Raw genomic sequence first — 16462 nt, 5'->3', positions numbered from 1 at the left:
TGGCTTAGGAGACCCTGTTTCCAAATAAAAATGTAAAAATAGGTCTGGGAGTGTAGCCCAGAGGTAGAAGGGCTTCCAGGAACCTCAGTACCACCAAAAAAAAAAAAAAAAAAAGAAAGAAATAAGATCTTGCTAGTCCCTGAGGTTCTTGCTAAGTTTCTGAGGCTGGCCTTGAAGGTGCAGCACCCTGTCTGACTTAAAGGCCTTCATTTGCATGACCACAAAGCTGTGCTACTCTGTGTCACTATTGGTGTCAGATAATCTGCAAGTTAACCTCCTCTCAGCATCCCAAATCAGCAGAAGGGACGATCTCCTGCCATTTGGCCTCCCTTAGTTTATTTAAACATCTCTTTTCTGGGTTAAAGCCCAAGGATGGGAAGTTAGGGAACATGTATCTGACTGTTTCATGTTTTTACTTCTTTCTGGAAACACCAGGGCTGGAAATGAGGTAGGGGTATTAATTTGTTTTAACTTCAGCTATGTCATAGGTGGTGGAAATAATCTCTTAATAGGCTACACAGAATGCTGTGTTTGGGTATTCCCATAAACCACGAAGGAGAAAAAGGGATGGGTGAAAAGAAATCATTTCCTCAAAGCCATAGTCCAACTGGAAAAATGACTGCCTTGTGGGATATTCTTATTTTGATCAACTTTTCTCTCTGTCTTTCAGCTGTGAAATTCTAGTGTGGTTTTAAGCAGAGGGATGCTAAAGTAAGCCAGGAAAAAATGTCTTTCACTTGGGAAAACACAGCAAGTATCTAAACTCTGCTCCATTTATACCACAGAGCTTCTATTTTAGAAGTATCTTCACATGTTATCTTCATTAATTCTCTCTGCACTCCAAAGTTATTTTTTTAAATAATGAACAATAGCCCTACAAGATAGACATCATTGCTTTTTTATTCATGAGTAGATGAATCTTGGGAAAGATGAGAAATTTGTACAAAGTCACACTGTCAGTGCCAGAGCCAAATTTAGATTTGAGTTTATTTGAATCAAAGTCCACATTCATAATGATTATCTATGACTCAAGGGTGGGAAAAAAGACTGATAGATTTTATGAATCAAAATCACACAGTTTGCAATAGAAATATGCCCATGATTTGAGTCAAATAAGATGAAATATAATGGACATACATGCACAGTGAAAAGTTAGTTGTAAAAATAATTTGTAGCTGGGCATGGTGGCACACACCTGTAATCCCAGCATTTGGGAGGCTGAGACTGTAGGAGCAGGTTTCGCAGACAGCCTCAGCTAGTTAGTGAGGCCCTTTGCAACTTAGTTAGACCTTGTTTCAAAATAAAGAATAATGTCAAGCTGGTGGTGCATGCCTATAATTCCTGTGCTTGGGAGGCAGAGACAGGAGGATCATGCAGGTTTGAAGCCACCATCACTGGCTTAAGAGACCCTGTTTCCAAATAAAAATATAAAAATGGGTCTGGGAGTATAACCCAGAGGTAGAAGGGTTTCCAGGAACCTTACTACCACCAAAAAATAAAAAATAAAAAATATAAAGAATAAAAATATAGGTCTGGAGGTGTAGCTGGAGGTAGAATGCCCCTGGGTTCCATCCCCAGTACCCCCAAAAAAGCAACTTGTGCCTACATAGATGAAGAAGACCATGTTTGAAAGCAATTCTTGTGCGTGGGGAAGGTGGTATGCTCACCGACCTGCAAAAGCTATATTGACAGTCAACTGATATAGGGCCAAGGGGTAAATAATTAAAAGTTTGGGGGAGAGGTCTTAAAGAAATAAGGAGGGCATACAACCATCTTTGGAATTTTGAAGGCCAGACATTTAAAAGGAAATGGAATATGATCAAGAACTGTATATTTCAGAAAAGCCAATTTCAACTCAAAAACGTTAGCTACATATGGGATGGGAAAACAAAGAGATTTTCATAAAAAAAAATAGAACATAAAACTACACATCACTAAGAGAAGCTTAGTCAATCCAGTGGGGAAATGGCACCTTGAGGGGAGATTTCCCATCTCCCTAAGTTAGGTCCACTTTCCTCTTTTCTCTGTCGTGTCCTCTTGGGGCCTGGAGGGGCCACAGCAGCAGGCTCCCCAGAACACTGAGGCCTCATAAAGGCTGCACTGGCAGGGAGTGAGCTGAGCAGGAGGGTCTTTTTCCTCTTTCCTCAGCAGAGGCTTACTACATCCTAGATAGGTCACATGACTATCTCCCATCTTCTCCCATGAGTAGACATGGGCTCCACTTACTGCTCCCCCCTCACACTTCATCATACTTTATGTCTGTGATGGTGGCTAGTCAGGTCTCTGTTACCTGCCTGGGGCCCTGCCCACACCATTGTAAGTGGGTCTTTCATTCCTATCCACTGTAAATTGCGCAGTCTCTTCTACTTGTGTCACCTGACTCAATTCATGACTTAAAGGGGCTCCAGTTAGAGAAAATCCAAATGAGCCACGCTCCATCTAGGAGAAGATGCTCGGCAGTATTATTAGTCATGGAAATGCCAAGGAAAGACAAAAGGACATAATTCTACACCCATCAAACTGATAATAATTGATTAACTGTAATAAGTTTGGGCAAAAATATAAAATGGTAGAGAATCTGGGGTTCAGCTCAGTGAAAGGGTGCTTACAAAGCCTGTGTAAGGCCCTGGGTTCAATCTCCACCACCAGCACCAATATATATATATATATATATATATATATATATATATATATATATACATACACACTTATGTGTTATTAAAGTAGACACACATGTAAAATAGTGGGAGCTCTCATAAACTGATGGTGAAAGTATAATTTATACAGCTACTTCAGAAAATAATTTGATGTTTCCCAGGAAAGTTGAAAAAATGTGCATAAGTTATGATCCAGTTATTCCACTAGGGGTACTAGACACAAGTGTGCATTGTAGCAATGTTTACAATAGACAAAAACCTGGAAACAAACAGTCCAAAAGTCCACAGACAGAAAAAATGGATTAAGACAAATGGTTTTCTTCTAAGATAAAGTGCTCTCTAGCAAAGAAAAATTAGCAAATAAGCTACAGCCACAGACATCACATAGTTGAGGTTCAAAATGAGATATTAGCTAATCAAAGCAATTTATAGAGCATTTTCAAGACAACTCATTCTTATAAAGTTCAAAGGCTCACACAAATGTCATCTTATCTAAAGAATACACACACATGTTGTGAGTCTATAAAGACAAGCAAAGAAGTGATAGAGAAAAAAATTCAAAACATTATTTCTGATGCATTGGGGAGTGTGGCACTGCACCCAGGAACTGTTTGAGGACCAGTGAAGTCTTTCTCTTAAGCTGGGAGGCCTTTGAATTACTCTTTTACTTGTTTAATAAAACAAATATACTTGTTTTAGATTCTCTTGTATATATTCTAATTTTAACAAAAAATATTAAAGAGGAAGTTAAACAAGTTCACCATAAAAACTTACATGATATAGTTATTAACAGATTATGAGAAAACTACACACTGTAGTAGTTTTATACTGCCTCATCACAAATGACCACGTCTTAAAACAACACAGCCTCCTTTGCTATTTCACATTTTCTGAAGGAAAACTTCTCCAGGAACTTTAGAGGGGATTTGTTGACCTCATTGAGGATTTCCTTCACTGCCCATGTTTACTGGGCTCGACCTATTGTTATCTGCTACTGCTTATTTTCTTCACTGTACCTATCAGTGTTTACAATTATTTACTTGTTCACTTGTTAATTATATGCATCTCTCCTCACCCACAGACTTAAACCCTTACGAGGACGGGGTGGTCAGCTAGCCACATATCTCAGCCTCCCTTTCAGCTAGGGTGGTGCTAAGGAAATAGTTCTGCCAAGAGAACTGTAAGCAGAAGTGATTTGGAATGTTTTTGGACTGAGCAAGGAAGATCTAGAGTCTCCACCATCTCATCCTTCCCCTGCTACTATGACTTCTTGATGCCACCTTTCCAGGCTTGATGCCACCACCGGAGGGACGAGCTACAGAACCTGCCTCAGACTTCCCTGAGCAAGAAAGAAGCTTCTGTGAGGTTGCAACACTGAGAGGAGAGCTCAGTTAGACCCACAGCACACCGCATCCCAGACTTCAGCTCTTCTTCAACACCACACTGTCCATCTTGAGAAGAGGGCTGAGGACATGATAAGTGTTCATTGACATTTGTCAAAAGAAGGAAAGGGTGAGAGAAATGAAGGATGGTGGGAATGGGAAGGAAGAAAGAAGACAAAAAGAGGGACAGAAAGACAAGGGAGTTAAGGGGAGAGGATAGAGGGCAGGGAATATGAGAGAGGGGGGAGGGAGAAGAGAGAAGAGAGAAGAGGGAAGAGGGAAGAGAGAAGAGAGAGAGAGGATGAACCACTAAGTAAATTCAACATTTAAGGACATGCCCTGCTTGTCAGTGGCTTCTTACCCTAAACAGTGATGCTGCTGCCCAGCAGCATCCCTCCTCCCCACCATTTGGCACCATTAGACGTGGTTACTGGTTCTAACACTTACTACAGGTGTGACCTTGGAAAAGCCCCATACCCCTCTGATTCTTCCAATCTGTAAAATAGGGATAATAACATTTATCTTGCCTGCTTTGCAAAATTGTTGTTATTATAAATGTGCAAGAAATCTCCGAGCCAGGTGTGGTGGCTCACGCTTGTAATCCCCGTGCTTGGGAGACTGAGACAGGAGGATCGCATGGGTTCGAAGCTAGCCTCAGCTACTTAGTGAGGCTTTCAGCAACTTAGTGAGACCCTGTTTTCAAATAAAATATAAAAAATCTGGGAGTATAGCTCGGAGGTAGAAAGCCTCTGGGTTCCACTCCTAGTACCACCCCCCCCCAAAAAAAAGAAATCTCCAAATGCTTCACAAACCCTAAAGCAATGTACAATCATCACTCCAGTTTGTTTTTCTTTGGCTTTGCTTTGAGCTAAATCTATTAAACAAGAAAATTACAAAATAACTCTGGCAAGTAAAGAAATAAAGAAATGAGAAAAAAAAAGTTGTGCATCAACAGTGAGTCCCAGTGGGTATATTTCTATATAGAAAAATTTGGTCTAATCACAATTAAATCAAAACTATGTCATATGTTTTTACTAATAATAAGATTATAGATTTTCATTATCTAAAAATGGCTGTGATGTGGAAGGAAAAAATTATATTGACAGTAGTTTGTATACTTTTCTTTTCCAGAAATAGGCAATAGAGATTGGAGCAATGAGGTGCATGATTATTGACCTGAATAAAGTCGTTGGCAAAACAGGCATAAGCAGCCAAAGAGCTGGCACATTTTATAGTTAAAGCATCTGATTTTTTCTCAAATTATTAGGGGAAATAGAAGCTAAAGAAACCTCTGGTCACATGTTGTAAAGATTACAAAATACTTTTCCAGTTTAAACAAAACATAGAAAAATAGGACTTGTGCCAACAAATGTGTAGGAGAAACACATAAGAGGTATTGTGTTTCAGAAATAATATGATTAGTTCTTAAGAGTAGTCTGAGCTAAGCTGGGTATGGTGGCAAATGCCAATAATCCTAATACTTGGGAAGCTGAGCTAGGAAGATCACAGGTTGGAGGCCGGCCTCAGCAACTTAGCAAGACTCTGTTTCAAAATTTAAAAAATAAGGCTTTGACCGGGAAGATGGCGACTGAGAAAAGCAGCATTTACGAGTCCTGCTAAAACTCGATCTCTACTGCCACAAAATCAGCACTTTTCATAGCCAGAAAACACTCGCAACAGAGGAAAAAAATGTAAACACAAGGGACAGAGAAAAAAAGACTAGAAGAACAACCAGAGACCAGAAAAGAAATCAAGCCTGCAATGAGGCAGCGGAGCCACACCGGCACCATCTTGCCTCATAGCACCAGGATCCAGAGAGGAAAGGTAAACAAGGAGCTGAAGTGAGCAGCTGCGGGTGTAATTCAGCAGTTCTTTCAGCGCAAAGAACTCCTAAAACTCCTAGTGGTCAAGCTCATCATGCCTTCCAGGGACTCAGAACAGAGATCAAAACCAGAAAAGAAATATGCCAGCCTCACAGCTAAGGGCGTGGCAGTGGCGCCATTATGCCAGCAGTGCCAGCTTCACGGCCAAGGGTGTGGCAATGGCGCCATATTGCCAGCAGCTACAGCGAGTTCACTGTGCCCCTGGAAAGCTCCTTACCAGCGTGCACAATAACCGTGAGTAAAATTGCGGCCCCTAAAGGAGAAATCCCTGTACTGCACTCCCAGGGACTTGCACAACTTTGATAATCTCCTTGGAGATAGTGGCGGTTGAGATTACCACAAAGTTGAGATACAGAGCACCCTAAGTGAAGTCGTAGTGACCCAGGGAAGGCACAAAATTCTGAAATCATGGGAAAGAGGAACAATAGAGGAATGAATGCCCACAACACCATATCATCAGAACCTGATAACACAAAAATTTAGAGATCTCCAGAAGATCAAATCAGGAATATAACTGTAGAAATAATATAGGACCTTCGAAAAGAATTTAGAGAGAGTCTAAAAGAAATAAAGGATTCAATCATTGAGGTAAAGGCCTCAATTCAAAGTATAAACAATCGATTAGACCACATGGAGAATAGGAGCTAACCTAAGAATAATTGGAATAGAGGAGAGAAAAGAAGGTGAAACTAAAGGGATCAATAATCTCTTCAAGGAAGTAATAGCAGAAAATTTTCCAAACAGAGCAAGAGGTCAATACACAGGTCCAGGAAACTTATAGAACTCCTTTTAGACAGGATCAGAGAAGAGGTTCTCCACACCACATAATGGTCAAAATGACCAATGTGGAAGCCAAGCAGAGAATCTTAAAGGCTACAAAAACAAAGGGCCAAGTGACATTCAGAGGCAAACCAATTAGAATCACTCCAGACTTCCCAAACCAAGTCATGAGAGCCAGAAGGGCTTGGAGTAACATATTCCAAACTCTGAAAGAAAACAACTTCCAGCCAAAAATTTCCTACCCAGCAAAACTTTCTATCAAATTAGATGGGGAAATAAGAAGCTTCCATGACAAACAGAAACTAAAGGAATTTATGTCTTCAAAACCAGTGCTAGAGAAAATACTCAGAGATTAACTACAAAGAAGAAATAGGTAGCACACACCAGAACCAGAAAAACAAGATTTTCCATCCAGCAGACAAATAAGATTGGTTATCTTTGGAGATTCATTATTTATGTTAGTCTTTTACCTAGTCTTTTACCTATTTCTAAATTGTATTGTTTGCTTTTATTGTTGCTAATGTTTAGGATTTCTATTTGGATTATTAATATACCTTCAGATATAGCAATTGGAAACATTTTATCCCATTCTATAAGTAACTTTTAACTCTGTTTACATTGTCCTTGGATGTACAATATTTTTTTATTTTTTAGAAAGTTTGTTTGTTTATTCTTCTGTTGCCTGGGCCTCTGAAATCATATCCAAGAAATCACTGCCAATTTCAATGTTGTGAAGTTTTATGACCCAGGTTTTCCTCTAAAAGTTTATAGTCTTAAGATTTACATTTAGGTCTTTTATCTACTTTGAGCTAATATTTGTATATGGTGTTAGGTAAGGGTTCAATTTTATTCTTTTTCATGTAATTATTATTTTTCAACAATATTTAGTGAAAAGATTATTATTTCCCTCACCAAATGTTCTCGGAAACCTTGTCAAAAATAACTTGACCATATATGGAAGAATTTATTTCTAGGCTTTTTATTTTACTCCACTGGTTTATATATCTGCCTTTATAGCAGTACTACACTGTTTCAATTATTGTAGTTTTACAAGGTTTGAAATCAGAAAATTTATCTAGCTTTGTTCTTTTTTGAGATTGTTTTGGGTATTTAGAGTTCATATTTCATGTTAGGATCGATTTTTCCTGAAAAATAAATAAATAAATGTATGATAGTTTCACCTTAAGAAAATTAAAAAATATCCTCTGGTAAGAAAGAAAACAAAAACAAATATTGAAATGTTATCTCTAAGTGATCAAAAGATTGATGTCCGACAAATGAATCTGTTACGTGAATTTATCATTGTTAATTTTGAATAAATTGCTATGATATTAGATGTCAACCACTAAGTCAAGCATGGGAAGGAGGGATGGGGAGGGAAGAGGGTGGGGATTGGGTAGTGGTTAACTGGGCGATGTGTGCATGTATGTCTACACAAGATTTTTACCCCATTACAATGTATGAATACAGTGCACCAATAAAAAAATTTTTTAATAAAATAAAATAATAAATAAAAAAGAAAAAAAATGTTAAAAATAAGCCAGGTGTGGTGGAGCATGCTTGTTATCCCCGTGCTTGGGAAGCAGAGACAGGAGGATTGCGCAGGGTCGAAGCCAGCCTCACTGGCTTAAGGGACACTGTTTCCAAATTTAAAAATATATATAAAATAGGTTTGGGAGTATCGCCCAGAGGTAGAAGGGTTCCATCCCCAGTACCACCAAAATAAATAAATAATAAAAAATAAAAATAAAAAAGGACTGGGGATAGAGCTTGAAGTTAGAACACTCCTGAGTTTAATACCAAATACAAAAAAAAAAAGTAGTCTGAGCTAGACACCTAAAAGCAGTCAATCAACTTAGAAATACTCTTTTTTCTCTATTCTATGTCCAGCATGACAACCTAAGAATGCAGGACTGTAATCTCCCTGAATTCTGAATAATGCATACTAACCTTTGAGGTTGTTAAGTGTTAAGTAGCCAAAATTGTTTAATTTGTTAGGTCCAATATGTAAAGTCTCGTTTCATACGCATTTATTCAGTACTCACTGATGAACAAACTAGACACAGATCACATAAATCAACAGAAATCCTGAGTTTACACACACTCTCTGAGCCTCTTTGCTCATGCTGTGGAGCAGCTGGTCCTGCAGTTTCTCTCAGCCACAGGCATGAGCAGGTACGCCACCCCAGGCAAGCCAGGCTTTCTTCTCACACGATTATCATGTACAAATATATTTTGCATTTTTTTGAGTCAGGCTCTACTCTTCATTTTATAACTTTTTCTCTCTTGGGTTTTTGATTAAGCACAGGAGTACTGCATTTTTCTACAAAGTGCATTTATTTTATTCTAACAAAATGACCCATTTTTATTTATCTGATGTTGTAATTTGGATCTGGAATGTCTGACAAAGGCTGATGTGTCATAAGCATGGTCTCATCTTAGTGCTATTGGGAGGTGGTGGAACCTTAAGAGGCGGAGCCTGGAGAGAGGACTTCAGGTCATTGGGGGCATACCCTTGAAGGGCATTATGGGACTCCAGCCCCTTCTTTCTCTTTCCCACTCCCTGGCCTTGAGGTAAGTTGTTTTGATCTGCCACACAATCCCATCATGAAGTGCTGTTCACAGGCTCAAAAGCAAGAGACCACCAACCATGGACTGAAGCCTCCAAAACCATGAGTAGAAATAATCCTTTAATCCTTATAAGATAATTATCTCAAGTATTTGTTATAATAATGAAAAACAAACATGTTTTATTAATCAATTTATTTAGCAATTTGATGTGAGGCTCTGGAGCATATTATGTATATTTTTTGGTGTATCTTACCCACAATTCACTTTTGGACTCTTAAATTTTAAATTGGGATGATTATGTAATCAAATATGGAAGAATACGTGGTCTTGACAGCTAAACATGGATAATCAATTCTTCCAGTTTCTGGATGAAACCAATAAGAACAATAAATTTGAAAAAAAAAATAATGGAACCAACTTCATCTCTATGTCACCACACTTAATTTATTGGTGGTAAGATGGACTCTAAATTTATGGTCTAAATTCAGCTTGGAAATTAAGTCACACAAGACTAAGCACATTGCTGTTGAAGCTTTGATAAAACTTCTCTTGTCACTTACTAGTCTAAGCCAATATCTAGGCATACTCAGCTGATGCTCGGAAAATATTGAGTTCAGGGCTGTTGCTTTCCTGAAGCATAGCTGCATTACCTTAGCATTTCCAATATCCAGAAATAGCTCTTCATATGTTTCTGAATTTGAGATCACATATTCTTTTCTGGCTTGCTCACGGAAGTCAATTTTTGCTTGTGAAGTGACTCTAGCCTGAAGCCCATCTGCAGACTCAAGGTAAAGCAGAGATCAGAGATGAGCTCATTCAGCCTTTTTAAGTTAAAAAAAAAATTCCTGTTTTTCTAGGGTTCCCTTTGACATTTAAGCTCTTAGGTGCTCCCATAAGGAAGTAGCCTCCCAGAATCCTACTACTGCAACTTTACAACACCAACAAGTGTTTATATAGCAGTATAATTTCTATCAAGGAAGAAAAAGCTATCAAGTTTCTTGGAAATTTTACAGTTTCAGTTACAGCTCTTCTTTCTATCTACAGAGCTATCTCAGTAGTAATAAACATATATTTTAAACTTTAAAGCTTAATAAATAAGTCTGTTTTTTGAGCTGAGATATCTTGTCCAACCATGTAGGTGCCTAGTCACGTCTGCAATTCATCATTTACTCTTTGGCTTTATCACCCCACAAAGTGAATGCTGCCTCACAGGGTCTCCACAGAGCCTACTGGCTGCCATAGTGTGGGGGAAGGAAGCAAGAGCTCTGAAACTAAGCAGAAAATCCTAGCATCATCCTCCAAACATTCAGGGACCTCCTCTTTCATTCCTGAACTAACAAGGAGTTGCGATATAATTTGTGGAAAAGATGTGCTATAATATGGATCTAGAATGTTCTAGAAGTCTCATGTGTTCACAGGTGGCCCTTGTGGGTGGTGATTGGCTCACAAGGGCTCTGACCTCATTAGTGCATTAAACAATTAATTGATGGCTGAATGGAGGTGGGAACTGGTCAGAGGAAGTAGGTCACTAGGAGTATGTCCTCAAAGGCTTATCGTATCCCTGGACTCCTCTCCTCTCTCCTCCTCCTCCTCCTCCTCCTCCTCCTCCTCCTCCTCCTCCTCCTCCTCCTCCTCCTCCTCCTTCTTCTTCTTCTTCTTCTTCTTCTTCTTCTTCTTCTTCTTCTCTCTCTCTCTCTCTCTCTCTCTCTCTCTCTCTCTCTCTCTCTCTCTCTCTCTCTCTCTCTCTCTCTCTCTCTCCTTAGGAGAAGCTTTCTTCTTCTGTCACGTCCTTTTGTCATAACGTTTCTGACTTAGAGCCAGACAACCATGGACTGATATCTCTGAAATCATGAGCGAAAAGAAATCTTTCCTTGTAGTTGTTCTTATCTCCGTGACAAAAGGCTAACTAACACAACATACAGTCTACTTCATTCCAGTGAGGTGTGAGGTAACCCATTACCTTGATGGGACATGTTCTGGATAGCATTTCCTGGCTAGAAAATCTTGAGATTTCTGAGGGGAAAAAAATCATTTTAAGAACTCTTTAAAAGAGCTGCAAGTTAAAAAAAAAAAAAAAAGATTAAAACCGAACTTCCTTCAGTCGCCTGGTCTACAGTCTTATCCACAAAATGAAACATTCCTTTGGTGATTGACTTGGTTACTCATAAAGATTCAAGGGCTTAAATGAGGGGAGCCACTAGTGGAATGGGGGACATCCGGTAGGGGGTAGGGGACAAGATTAAGCAGAGAGCTAATGATGGTAAGTCTTCAAAAGACCTTTGTTCATACATAGTTACTTGTATCATTGTAAAGACTATCTAATGTTCATACTTACTACACTGAACCTCACTATGATGCGTGATTACAATGTACTAATAAAAAAAAAAAAAAACTAAGGAAATAGCAGATCCTGCACACAGCTGTAAACCCTGTGGCTTTCATTCTGTATCCTCTATAACACATTCCATAACTTCCATTGTTACCATCTTCAGAATATATTTAATATTATTTTAAGATCTTTCCCTTTTCTATGCCCTAGAAACCCCTCTTGTCTTAAATACTAAGTTTACTATTCGTGATTTCGAGTTAAAAATGTCTGTGTATCTTTCAGGTCTGATTTTGCCCTTGGATTAACAAGTAGATGAAACCTGCAAAGAGAAGTCAGCCTATTGTGGTCAACTGTTTGCTATAAAGCGCACATTACATTTCTATTAAAGGCTTATCCTGCCCATACAAATTTCTGTAATATTTTGTGACACATATAAAATATTAGGTGAATAATTTTACACTGATGAAGTTATTCATTTTCCTTATTTTCTCGGTGCTTATGGATGGGATGAGCAGTGTCTTTAACTCAAGGTTAAATTTCTTAGCATATCTTAGATAAAAATTGGCAGCGGCATGACAAGTTCCCAGCACAAGTGCAACCACCATATCATAATCCTTTCCATTGTGCCATTCGGCTTTTTATTATATTTTATCTTATGGCATCTGTTACAGGTATCATGTATCCTGTTTTTGTTTAGTGAATGGAAGTGGGTCTAGGAACCCAGCTTGCCTGAGATTCCATGTCTCACTAACATTACCAGCGAGTACAACATGTTTGCTTGAGCAGTGATCACTGAGCTGGCTACTGGGGACCGTGTCACCTGCAGTAACTACTGAGAAGCATCACAGAACATCAACAGCCCTTACCAAACCCTCGCTTTTGCGCAGCATCTGGAGCCCAGAGCACACGCGGAATAATGGTGCTAATGAGAACTGATGCCAACGGCAATAAAGTGAGATAAAAACCCCGGCCTCCCAACAGCGTGGTCTTAGCACAATTGGGCTATATTTTATTCTCCAGAATTCAAAGTTTTGTTTTAAATTCTGCACATCACAGCCATACTAAATATCCCCTTAGACAAGACACAGAGCTGCTGAGTAAGACCCCTGCAAATCAGCGGTGCTTTTTCATAAGACCAACATCCATAATTTATATCTGCATACAATTAGCCTGTTTACATTTATACATTTTCTGCTTCTTTTTATGTGAAATATTCCACGGGATACTTGATAATGCATTCAGAATAACCTTTTTAAAATAAAGACTCCAAGAACAAACTGTTTATAAAATCCAATACCTAATAAATACTTTATATGAATAAAAATGTGAGTATTTTCTTTATCAGAAATAGTATATTTATATTGGTGATAGCCTCTCTTGCTTCCCAGGCCAATGGACTGGCTTTATACAGAGCTTTATTCTTTAAATATATTCAGAAAAAAAAAATGTGACTGCGCTTTCTGCCAGCTGTTTTCATATACCTGTCATATACTTTCTTATACCCATTATTAGATCAGTATCAGGATAATTTTTATAATCATGCTGGTTGACCTAGGATGAGTCAAACCCTTGAATCAACATGATGAAGAAAGAAAAAAATCCAATTATTCAGACATCTACTATGCATGGTAACAGGAGTCTGAATTTCCTCAATATATTTAGCCCAATATATGGATTTCACTATTGGAAACACATGCAGTAAAGAGGGAATTTCATAAATTCACATGAGTTAGGCTTTTGTATCTGCAGTGATTTGGAGGAGAGAGATGGCACCATGTTGATGATCAGGGAGTGGGCCAACAAGCAAGCCGCTCTTGCCACCACCCCAGTATCTCCTCTCTTCTATCTTTCCATTGGCCAAGTAAAACTTCACAGACCTGAGATGAAAGGAGACATCTGTAGCAGTGACCAGATTTGTATTATCTCAGACCTCACCTTCCTGGGATGGAATGAGACACTAGCAGAGAAAAGCCTTCCCTGAAGTCCCACCCCAGAAGTCCCATCACCATCACGGGCTTGAATTTGAGCATCCCAGCCCACCTGTGTTCCTGCTCTAACCACCATCTTATAATACAGTCGCCAAACAAAGCCTGAGCTCGTCAAGAGCCTTAGGACAATGAGTTGCTTCTGATGCTTTGCTCTAGAACCAGGGATGTTTCTAGAACCTTTGTCCTTGTCTGTCTCTGACTTCCTCAGCCACAGTATGATTTAAGAACTTTGAGAATAATTGCCCATCAAAATTTCCCTGTGTCAGGACTGTTAGCCATCAAAAGCCAGTAGTATTTCTCAGTAATTCCATATTTAAATAAAAAATAAAACCTTTTTAAAAAAGATATTGTACAAAAGCCTTAAATAATTGCAGTTATTGACCAAACTGATCTATGAGGTTTGAAAATATAAATTCATGAGAATATACATATATACAACATAGAAATTGAAGAAATCATTGGAATTCTTAACTAGGAATGTCTCTTGGCATCTTCACTAGTTAACTCATGTATCCAGCCATACCTTTAGTTATTAATTCAAATAACCACTCTTAAGGGTTCTACAGATGCTGGCACTGTGCTGACTTTGGAGTGGTGAGCAGGGTAGACCATCTGCCCTCATAGAACTTCAGCAATGGAGCAGTTAAAGTGGGTTTTATGAATCCACAAGATGATTTTTACATAGATCATATGGTGAATTGTACCTTGTCCATGCAAAGAACATATTATTAACATAGTGGGCTAGAAAATACGGTCAGTCCAGATTGAACGCTTGCATGTTTTTTTTTTTCCTTGTCACAAAAATCCAGGCATCTATGAGTTTTTTCCTTAATCTAAACTCTGAAGCTCTCCTCTCTTGAATTTCAGAAAAGGGAAATCAATGCCAACGCTCAATATTAGAAAAACAAATGAATGGGTGCACACGACTCATCACTGAAGGAACATAAACATTTGTCTTTGAGCAGGGTTGGTGTCAGTGTATAATACACGTCAGCAGGAAAGTGCTTTACATCCCTTGACATCTATTGGAGACTTCTCCTTTGGGATGTTGGAAAACTCATTCTGATGATGTCAATAAGGTATAAAATTCTGCATAAATAAATACATTTACCATTGATTACATTTTCCATTGTGAATGAATTTAAGGGGATGATTCATGTATTTTTCAGAATGAAAAATGTCCACATGAAGGGAAACATCAATCATTTGCTATTCCACCCCAAAGATGAGGGTGACTTTACATCTTTGGTATGTTTGCTGTTTATTTCCTTGTTTATGCTTACCCTATTCCTTCTGTTAAGATGGAAAGCAGCTGCCTCTCATTTCCATAGCTTACAACATACACATTCTTGACTTGTCTGTGATCAGTACTTAAGATTATTATATTCCAGACTGTAGCATTTGATGGTGCATTTTTAGTCCTGCTCCTTGAATTTCTCGAAACTGAGATTGAGCATATGTGTGTGTGTGGGGGGGGGGAGGTGTGTTTCCTCTTCATAGTCAGAGCAACTGTAAAGTAACCCCACTACTCAAGATCAGAAGTGAAACTCTGCTGAGATCAACAGATTAGAGAACCCCAAATAAAGAGAAGAAGCAAGTTTAAAAAAAAGAAGAAAAATCAATTTGAAACTCTAATATTTTGTTCTAAACATGAACTGACCCAAATACATCAGATGTGATGTTACTATAAATACGTTTGCATCCTGACAGTGCCAGGAGGCTTCTGGATCCCAGTTCCCCATGGCAAAGACTGCTTAGAATGTCAGAATGAAAGGGAACATTGAACATTAAATCCAGTGGTTCTAGACAGTGAGCGTATAGATTCCCTGAGATTTTAATAAAATCTTCAGACCATTCACTAGGTATTGCAAACATTAAAAATTAGCACTATTTGGGAGACCCATAAAATCCTTCTGTGGGCCATAGACTCAGACAATAGACAAAGAAACTAAGATGCATAGTAGAAAAGTAATCTCACCAGTATCACCCAACCCTGACTTTGTAACTGTAAGATAGTTTCTGAAATTAACCCTAGTTCTTGCTTTAGATGACTATGCAGATCTAATTACGTTAATGGGAAGACAGAATTTGAAAGAAGTTACAAAGCAGAAAACATATTATCCCATGTAGACAGATATATAAATGATAGATGGAGAGATGATAGATGATTGATAGATAGATAGATAGATGATCCTCCTGCAATTGCTATTTCACCCTGTTTATTTTCTTAATGGGAATCTAATCACAATATTAAAAATTATTTTGCTCATAATTTGTTTACTGTTTACAATCTGTTTCTTGCCAGTGAAGTGTAAGCCTCTTGTGAGAAGGGAATTTTTCTGTTTTACTCATTGCCAGGCCTAGACTACAGCCTGAAATAGACATTTTAATAAATGTTTCTATATTTAATGAGTAAATCTATCTAATATTTAATGAGTAAATGTATCTGGACTAACATTGACAGTATGCATAAATGGATTGTAGGTAATATTTTGTTGTTATTTACATTATTTCTTTCCAAAAAGAAAAATATAACGGGTGGTGGCACATGTCTGTAATTACAGTACTTGGAAAGCTGAAACAGGAGGATCACAGGTTCAAAGCCACTCTCAGCATTCAGTAAGACTCACATCAACTGAGTGAACCTCTGCTTCCAAATAAAAATAAAATAAGGCTTGAGATGATTTACTGGGGCTTATTCATGCTTTACAAAGCAAAAAAGAATAATTTTTGCAATAAGCATATATTTCTTCTTGAAAGAAAAATAGGAGGAACTCTAGACAAAGAAGGAGATACTATAGATGAGCAAATAAGGCAACATAACTAAGGGGGATGGGAGAGAGGGAAGAGGAAAATTCCCAAATGTACATGA

Source organism: Muscardinus avellanarius, assembly GCF_963383645.1.
Source record: "Muscardinus avellanarius genome assembly, chromosome: 8".
In the NCBI taxonomy this organism is placed as follows: domain Eukaryota; kingdom Metazoa; phylum Chordata; class Mammalia; order Rodentia; family Gliridae; genus Muscardinus; species Muscardinus avellanarius.
Note: the sequence above shows the minus strand (reverse complement) of the source record.